Source organism: Tamandua tetradactyla, chromosome 22, assembly GCF_023851605.1.
Source record: "Tamandua tetradactyla isolate mTamTet1 chromosome 22, mTamTet1.pri, whole genome shotgun sequence".
Classification (NCBI taxonomy): domain Eukaryota; kingdom Metazoa; phylum Chordata; class Mammalia; order Pilosa; family Myrmecophagidae; genus Tamandua; species Tamandua tetradactyla.
The window spans coordinates 13,386,046-13,395,814 of record NC_135348.1 but is presented as its reverse complement, the minus strand read 5'-3'; the positions used below and the strand labels follow the sequence as shown (position 1 = coordinate 13,395,814).

At 43.8% G+C, this 9,769-nt stretch overlaps 1 pseudogene; it reads left to right on the top strand.

Annotated features, from left to right (window-relative positions):
• Positions 1-5,826: 5,826 nt before the first annotated feature.
• On the top strand, positions 5,827-7,515 carry LOC143665979 (peflin pseudogene; annotated as a pseudogene).
• The last annotated feature ends 2,254 nt before the right edge of the window (positions 7,516-9,769 follow it).

Here is a 9,769-nt window from a genome sequence, read left to right as displayed (position 1 = left end):
CATCACCTTTGGTCTTTATCCCACTCTTTAGAGATATTTGGACTATGCCCATTCTAACTTTTTCATGTTGGAAGGGGCTGTCAGTAATATGGATTAGGGAGACAGAAATAGTTGATTTTCTGGAGAGGCTGGCCCCTTGAGGTTTCAGAACTTATCTGGTCCAAGGAGCCATCTGGAGGTTGTAGGATTCGGGAAAGTTACCTTAATGAATGGAACCTTTGTAGAATCTTATATATTACCCTAGGTGTTCTTTAGAAGTGTCTGGAATGGTTTCTGTTGGGGTTTGACAAGTTGTGATAGGTAGAGGTCACACTAAGAGTGACCTCCAGAGTAGCCTCTCAACTCTATTTGAACTCTTTCAGCCACTGATAACTTTATTTGTTACACTTTTTACACCCTTTTGGTCAGGATGGAATTGTTGATCCCACGGTGCTGGACTCATCCCTCGGAATCATCTCCCATGCCACCAGGAAGACTTTCACTCTTGGATGGCATGCCCCACATAGGGGGGAGGGCAATGATTTCACTTGCAGAGTCAGGCTTAGAGAGAGTGAAGTCACATCTGAGCAACAACAGAGATTACCCAGAAGTAACTCTTAGGCACACCTATAGGTAGCCTAACCTTCTCTGCTACCTACATAAGCTTCACACGAGCAAGCTTCAAGATCAAGAGCTTGGCCTATTGATTTGGGTGTCCCTAGTGTTTGACACAGTATCAGGGGTTTCCCTGGTGGTGAAGTTTAATAGTTTCTTATTTTTTCTCCCATCCCTCAGGGGACTTTGTCATTACTTTTTGATTATCTGCTTAATATATTCTAAGGTGTATCCAGACATTACATTAAGCTATATAGGATTAAAGGCCCTCATTCTTATTCTGGTCTCCCTATGTTTTGGTCGTTTAAATGAACTATGCAGAGAGGTTGAGTTAGATTATGTGCTGCAGAAAATTTAGGTTCTGGTCCTTTCTTCCTTTGGTCTCACAGAGTAGGCGAGGTTCTAAATATAGACAATGTCTTCCTTACCCCTGTGTTCTGAATTATCTTAATCCCAACTGATTGGCTTCATTCTTATCTCTAAATAGCAGATTATACATATATAAAACAGTCTCTCAAAATCCAGACATAGTAATTACCACTCAGGACTAAATGTGACTGCTATAAGAGTTTACAATCTAGGCCCCCGTTTTCTAATAAGCATTTTCTAACGGAGACCACACAATAATTGTTCTTTTGTTTCTGGTTTATTTTGCCTCACCAAATGTCCTACAGGTTCATTCACAATGTTGCATGACTCGTAACTTTGTTCCCTTTTATAGCAGCACATTATTCAATCATATGTATACACCATTGTTACCCAATCTACTTCTCAGTCAGTGGATCCTTCAGCCACCTGCATTCATTAGGCATCATGTATAATGCCCGAAGTCCACAGTCCATCAACACTCTCAGTTTCAGATAATTTCATTGTTCCTAAGAGAAAGATAACCAATAAACACACCCTCACCAAATAGGAAATCTAAACCTCCCCTTAACTCTTGTCCCTTCCCCCATGTTTACCCTGTGTTGCTGTGGTATACCTTCACTTTTTGGCTATTGCAAATAAAGGGGCTATGAACATTGGTTTACAAATATCTATTGAAGTCCTTGTTTTAAATTCCTTTGAATACACACTGTATTAATTTGCAAGCTGCCAGAATGCAATATACCAGAACTGGAATAGCTTTTCAAAAGGGGAATTTAACAAGTTACAAGTTTTCAGTTCTAAGGAAGTAAAAGTGTCCAAATTAAGGCAAAGAGGTTACCTTCACTCAAGAAAGACAGATGGGTCTGGAGCACCTCTCTCAGCTGGGAAATCATGTGACTGGCATCTGCTGGTCCCTTGCTCCTGGGTTCCATTGTTTTCAGTCTCTGCTTCTATGGGGGTTCCTCACTTTGCTTCTCTGGGGCTTGCTTTCATCTCTTGGCTTCCCTGGGCTCTCTCCAGGTTCTGGCTTGCTTAACATCTCATGGTGATATCTGCTGGGCTCTACGCATCTTCAAACAGCTGTGTCTCTGTTCTCTGAGGCAACTGTTCTCCAAGAGTCTACATCTGCTTTCTTGGTGCTGAGGCTTCTGTTGTCTCTGATTCTCTTCAAAATGTTTCCTCTTCTAAAGGATTCCAGTAAACTAATCAAGACCCACCTGGAATGGGTGGAGTCACATTGTCATCTAAGCATAAGTCACACCCATAATTGGGTGTGTCACATCTCTGCAGATATAATCTAATCAACACTTTCCAACTTACAGTATTGAATCAGGATACTGATTGAAAGGCTGAAAAGAAATGGCTGCTTCCACAAGATTGGATCAGGATTAAAACATTGCTTTTCTGGGGTACATATTTTCAAATCAGCACATACATCCAGAAGTGGAATTGCTGGGCCACATGTAATTCTACATTTACCTTTCTGAGGAACAATCAAACTGTTTCCCACAGTGACTGCACCATATTAAAAAAAAATCAATCTTATTTAATCCCACTCCATATTGACCAAACATTTACTCCCCCCACCCACCTCCCCCCATCCCCTGGTAACCTCTAATCTACTTTCCATCTCTGTGGATTTTCTAATTCTAGATATCTAAGTGATGTCACACAATATTTGTACTTATTTGTGCTTATTTCACTAAGCATCACGTTCACAAGGTCTTCCGTGTTGTAGCATATCTCAAAACAGCATTCTTCTTATGGCCAAATAATCATATAATAATAAGGATTACTGTATGTACCACATTTTGTTTGCCCATTTATTTGTTGATGGACACGTAGGTTGTTTCCATGTTTTGGCTATTGTGAATAATGCAACTATAAACATTGGTTATACAAGTATCTGATTGAGACCCCATGTTTTGGTTTGCTAAAGCTGCTTGAATGCAATATACCAGAAATGGGATGGTTTTTACAATGGGGATTTATCAACTTAAAAATTTACAGTTCTAAGACCATGAAAATGTTCAAATTAAGGCATCAGCAGAAGGATAGCTTCTCTGAAGAAAAGCTGCTGGCACCTGGGACTTCTCTGTCACATGGGAAGGCATATGGCCAGCACCTGCTGGGCCTTCTTTCTTGTGTTTCACTGCTTTCAGCTTCTGGCTTCAGTGGCTACCGTTCTCAGCTCCTGTGGGGCCTCTCTTTGCTTCTCCAGGGCTTTTTCTTTCCTTTATCCTCTCATAAAGGACTCCAGTAAAAGGATTACAATCCACCTGGAATGGGCCTGGTCACCTCTCAATTGAAATAACCTAACCAAAAGGTCCCACCTACAATAGTTCTGCACCCATAGGACTGGATTAAAGGAACATGGCCTTCAAACACTTGATCTTGGGACTTGCCCTTTGAAACTTATTCCTGCAGAGGAGAAGCATAGCCTACCGATAATTATGCCTAAGAGTCACCCACAGAGAATCTCTTTTGTTGCTCAGATGTGGCCCCTCTCTCTCTCTAAGCCAGCTTGGCAGGTGAACTCTCTGCTCTCCTCTCTATGTGGGACATGACTCCTAGGAATATAAATCTCCCTAACAATGTCAGACATGACTCCTGGAGAGAAGCTGGAACCCAGCATGATGCAACTGAGAAAGCCTTCTTGACCAAAAAAGGGGAAGAGATAAATGGGAAAAAATAAAGTTTCAGTGGCTGATAAATTTCAGAGTTGAGAGGATATCCCAGAGGTTATTATTATGCATTAAATAGATAACCCTTTTAGTTTGTGGTATATTGAAGTGGCTGAAGGGAAGTACCTAAAACTGTTGAACTGTGTTCCAGTAGCCTTGATTATTGAAGATGATTGTGTAATTATATAATTATTTCCAATGTGTGATTGTGAAAACTTGGTGGCTGATGCTTCCATTATCTAGCATATGGACAGATCAGTCAAAATAAGGACAATAAATAAATAAATAATAGGGAGGGGATAAGGGGTAAAAAAAAATTGTTGAATTGCAATACGAGTGGTCAATGAGAGAAAGGGGCAAGGGATATGGGATGTATGGGTGTTTTCTTTTTATTTCTTTTTCTGAAGTGATGCAAATGTTCTAAAGATGATCATGGTGATGAATACACAACTATGTGATGATAAAAAAAACTAAATGTGGTGATGAATCAAGTGATGATATTGTGAGCCTTTGATTGTATGTTTTGGATGGATTGAATGCTGTGTGAATATATCTCAATAAAATTGCATTAAAAAAAAAACCTGACCTTTACTGGGGTACATAACAGCTCCAAAATACCACAACCTGTTTTCACTTTCTTTGGCATATGTCTAGAAATGGAATTGACTGGTAATATGGTAATTCTATATTTAACTTTTTGAGGAACTACCGTATTACTTTCCACAGTGGCTGCACCATTGCACATTTCCAGCAGCAATGTACTGGGTTTCCTATTTCTTTGCATATTCTCTAATACTTGCTATTTTCAGTGTTTAAAATGATGGCCATCCTGGACAGGCCACAGTGGCTCAGCTGGCAGAGTTCTTGCCTGCCATGCTGGAAATCCGGGTTTCATTCCAGGTGTCTGCCCATAAAAAAAAAAAAAAAAAAGCAACTTAAAAACAATTATAGCCATTCTGCAAGAGGGAAATAGTAGTAATATAATCTTTGATCGCGCCACAACTGAAAAAGTTTTAAATTTCCAGATAGTGTTGAAGACCCTACCAGATGCTTTCTTCTTACCCATGTTACTAGTCATGAGAATCAGCAGAAACAATGAATACCTTCATGAAGGAGCAATTTGATTCCTTTCAAAAACTGAAGACTCTGGAAGCGGGTGGAAACAACTTCATCTGCTCCTGTGAGTTCCTGTCCTTCACTCAGCAGCAGCAGGCACTGGCTGAGGTCCTGGTCGACTGGCCTGAAAACTACGTGTGTGACTCTCCATCGTACGTGCGGGGCCAGCGGGTTGGGGACACGCGCCTCCCGGCTTCCGAGTGCCACAGGACGGCTGTGGTGTCCGCCGTATGCTGCGCCCTTTTCCTGCTGCTCCTGCTTGTGGGGGCCCTGTGCCACCATTTCCACGGGCTGTGGTACATGAAAATGACGTGGGCCTGGCTCCAGGCCAAAAGGAAGCCCAGGAAAGCTCCCCACAGGGACATCTGCTACGATGCTTTTGTTTCTTACAGCGAAAGGGATTCCTACTGGGTGGAGAACCTCCTAGTCCGGGAGCTGGAGAACTTCCACCCCTCCTTCAGGTTGTGTCTTCACAAGCGGGACTTCGTCCCCGGCAAATGGATCATCGACAATATCATCGACTCCATCGAAAAGAGTCACAAAACTGTCTTCGTGCTTTCTGAAAACTTTGTGAAGAGTGAGTGGTGCAAGTACGAGCTGGACTTCTCCCATTTTCGCCTCTTCGATGAGAACAACGATGCCGCCATTCTCATCCTCCTGGAACCCATTGAGAAAAAAGCCATCCCCCAGCGCTTCTGCAAACTGCAGAAGCTAATGAACACCAAGACCTACCTGGAGTGGCCGGCTGACGACGCTCTGCAGGAAGGCTTTGAGTTGAAGAATAATTCTGAATTTTAAAAGGAAAATTCTGGAAAATGAAATATCCCCAGTTTTCAAAACCCAGCTCTCTGTCAATTCAGAATTTTACTCTTACTGTTTTGCATAGGTAGTATCAAGCATTCTTCTTCAAAGTACAAATGGCACTGAAATCTGTTAAGCAGAAACATTTTAATGAATCAGCTTTTGTGTACAAAGATCTATAAATAGTACCGGATGACAGCAGATTCTCAGTGAGCGGTTTTTGACTGTTGTATTTCTTATTGTTTCAGTTAACAATCACAGCATGCTTTATGTGAAAAAAGTTTGTGGTTTTGAAAAACTTTTAGAATTTCGGTCCAATGCCCACAAATAATATATACAATGGGAGATACTCTTTTTCGAAATACCTTTACAGATTCATTTCCTATCCTTTCTTTTAAACACATTCCTTTGGGAATGGTAGACTTCTTGTTCTGAACTGAACAGAAGACTTAGTGACTAGAAAGGAATAAGAAAGTTTGGAGACAAGCATGGGACTTGCCCCTCGACACCTGCGAGCCTGGTGACTTTGGGCAAGTTCTGTAATCACCTGAACTGAAGGGAGAAAGGATCTGGACTGTATCATGTGTTATTATGAGAATTGGATGAGGGCATGTGTGTGAAAGTGCTTTGAAGACCTGTCAAGAAGTGAACAGTTATAAGGACTACGCCTGAGCGTATATTGCTTACACTGAAAAGAATCTGTGGGAAAATTGCTGATTTCTTATATAACTTTGCCAGAATATTCTAATTGACTTTGGGGTTCCAAGGCATCAACATCAAAATCGATCTAGGCCATTAAACCTGAAGCTATGTAGAGAAAGAATGGAGATTTTAGGAAAAGATGGAAGGAAAGACGTTTCCTCAAGTGTCTGAGAAATCACGAGAAAGAGAAGTGGAGTTTGGATTATAAAAGAAGAAAGTCTTTTTAGGCAGCTGGAAAGCTGGAATTGTCAGGGACAGAGTAAAATGTCCATAGAGCCAGGAAAATGTACAGAAAACCAGCATAGACATTCCTGTCTTTTGATTATGTTTTCAGGATGTTGGACCTTAAAAGAGGATTAGGGGCCCCTTGCCGACGTGTGACATCACAGTTGCCGTGGCTGGCTGTCCGAATGGGTAGAGTTTCCCAGGAGCTGCAGGACAATGGCCTGGAGCCCCTCCAGGCAGCGACTACCCTGGACACCCCCCCCAAGGTGGGGGGCATTTTGGCAGCGGACTACCTCCTGGTGGCGGGTATGGAAGTCCTGCCTTGGTGGGCCTTATGGACCACCAGCTGGTGGAGGGCCTGCTGGACACCCCAACCCTGCGGGGCTCCCTTCTGGAACTCCAGGTGGACCATACGGCACCGCAGCCCCGGGGGCCCCACCTCCAAATCCCTACAGTGTCCAGCAGCTTGGGCCTTCTGGGCAGTGACCTCTTCCAGGTGGTGCCCTCCTAATGTGGATCCCAAGGCCTACTCCTGGTTCCAGTCAGTTAACTCTGATCACAGTGGCTGTATCTCCATGAAGCAGGCCCTGGTCAATTCCAACTGGTCCTTGTTCAATGATGAGATGTGCCTTACGATGATAAACATCTTGGATAAGACCAAGTCAGGCTGCACTGATGTCTATGGTTTCTCAGCTCTTGGGAAGTTCACCTAAGCGGTGGAAGAACCTCTACCAGCAGTATGACCAGGACTGTTCAGGCTCCATCAGCAACACGGAGCTATAGCAGGCTCTGTCCCAAATGGGCTACAACCCAGTTTACCCAACTCCTGGTCTTCCGCTACTGCCCATGCTCTACCAATCTTGACATGCAGCTGGACCACGTCATCCAGGTGTGCACCCAGCTGCAGGTGCTAAGCGAGGCCTTCTGGGAGGACACAGCTATGCAGGCAACATATATCTCAGCTTGAGAACTTCATCACCAGGACAGCCTTTAGGATGCTTTGACTCCGCCCATCTGTAGTGATTGCAGGGCACCAGATACCTTTCCTGGCTCCTTCCAATGGGAGAAGCATGTGGGCCTCTCTTCTTTTCCTGCTCCACCCCCACCCCCAAAAAAGATTCTCCCTTGTCTGATGCAGCACTGTTCCCCAAAGGGTTGGGAATCCTGTGTCATACCCACCAAATAGTAGGGCACTGGGCTGAGGCCATACAGGTAGGGACCAGACCAGAGGAGAGGACTGAGGGCCAAAAGTCCTTAATGCTGTGAGCATCTAAATGGGGCAGCCTTGCTACTAGGAGTGGGAGGTGCCACTCATTACAATGGATTTATTGTCTAGTCACTGGGCTCAGGCCTCTGGCTTCTATGCCCTGATGCCACTGGCATGCATTCGTTGGACTCTTACATCAGTACCTGGGTTCCCTCACCCATGTTGTTCTGTCAGCTGTGCCCAATTCCTCCACAGTAGGATCTGACCAAGCATGAAAGAGACTCATCCTCAGGACCAGTGACTTTGATTCCAGCTCCACCAGTCTGTGTGTGTGTTCACTTCCAGCTGCCTGGGGGCGGTCCCTGCTCAGGGAGCTCAGGCACTCTGCTCTCTCGGTATCTTTGGCAGGACAACTCACCTCCCCAGCTTGGACCCCTCACTTCACCCCATGCTCTGCTGTGCTTCAGTCCCCAGGGGATGGCTGCCATCTCCCACCACCAATGCTTCCTTTCTTTGAAATTTTCCATTTTTTTTTTCATGTGGGGCCAAAAGTCCAGGGAAACAGTAAGCTTTAATAAAAAGATGAAACTCAAAGTTCCACATTTTCCACCAAAAGAAAAAAATAGAAGAGGATTAGGGAAGTGGCTTAGGGTAGGAGAAAGAGCCCTGGATTTTAGGGTAAAAATCTGGTTCCAAATCCTAGTCTGTCATTTATGATTTACATGACATTTCCTCTCATGTTAAAAAAGGAGCAAAAAAATAAATAAATAAATAAATAAAAAAGAGGAGCGAGAGGGTACACGGGTAAGATTCAGTGGTATAATGCTCGCCTTCCATGAGGGAGAACCAGGTTCAATTCCTGGACCATGTAACTGCCCCCCCCCCCCCCAAATGGGAGCAAAAATGTTTTTTCTGCCTCTGATTTCAATATGTGGAGATAAATGTAAGTATGGATATAAAAATATTATTAAAAGTTAGTTTATTTTCCTTATAAATATTCCTCACTGCCTGAGATAAACTAGTTTCTGCGGCAATGGCGAAAACCAATCTACCTTTGAAATTACTTACCTTGAGAACCAGACATGGAACGGGGCAAAAGGAGGACTTAGGTTCATAATCACAGATACTAGTGGGAGCCCCCCAAGATTTCATGGGAGAGGGGTGCAGGCGCCAGAGACAGCCCACGGACCTGTAGGACCCTCGGGAAAACCAAATTGTAGCACTGACAAATGACCCCTGCCAATATCATGGCCAGTTCTTTTTAGGGACTTTCCTTTTAGTTAGTGCCATTCTCTCGAGAAAAATGAAAAATATGGAAAGAGATTAGGCTATTGCAAGAAGTTTGTGATACAGGGCTAATTTATTTTAAATAAACTTATGATTTCTCCTATGGGGGCTTTGTTATATTTCTATTTACTTGGTCTTTACTTGAACCTCTCCCACTATATTAACACCAATGCCCTTTGTCATGTCAGTTAACTGCATTTTCTGTTATTTCTTCCTCAGACCGGATCCATTGATATCAATGTTCTATTGTTTTGTTTGCTTTTTCCTGTAAAAAAAAGTCTGGCACAGCATCTAACTTTACTTGCTCTTCAACAACGTCATTAAACACACAAACACCTTTCTGAGATCAGATACCTTACTCAGATAACTTAGTCATGCTCAAAGAGAAGCAAGAATGTTCTTATCTTGGGGGTCGTTAGTTGCAGAAATTAAACAGAAATGGGGGAAAAAACTCTAGTGCTGTCCTTATCTGCCTCCTTCAGGCAACATCTTGCTGTCGTGGGTCTGGATGGTGATTCGTGAGCTATTCTAATGCAGGAAAGCAACGACTGGTTCGCGGAAATGGACCCCGGGGTATATCTGCAGGTGAATAAACTGTTGAAAAGGGGAATCCGGCACCGGAAGCCCGACTCACGGGACGGAGTTGGGGCTTCCAAGGCTGGAGCAGAATCCGGAGCGGAGTTCGAAGACAGTGTGTTTCAGTGTGGCGTGGACAAGACCTGATGCCCCCCCACCCCGAGAAAGCCCAGGCTGGGCACCCGGGAGGACCTGATGCCCCCTCGCC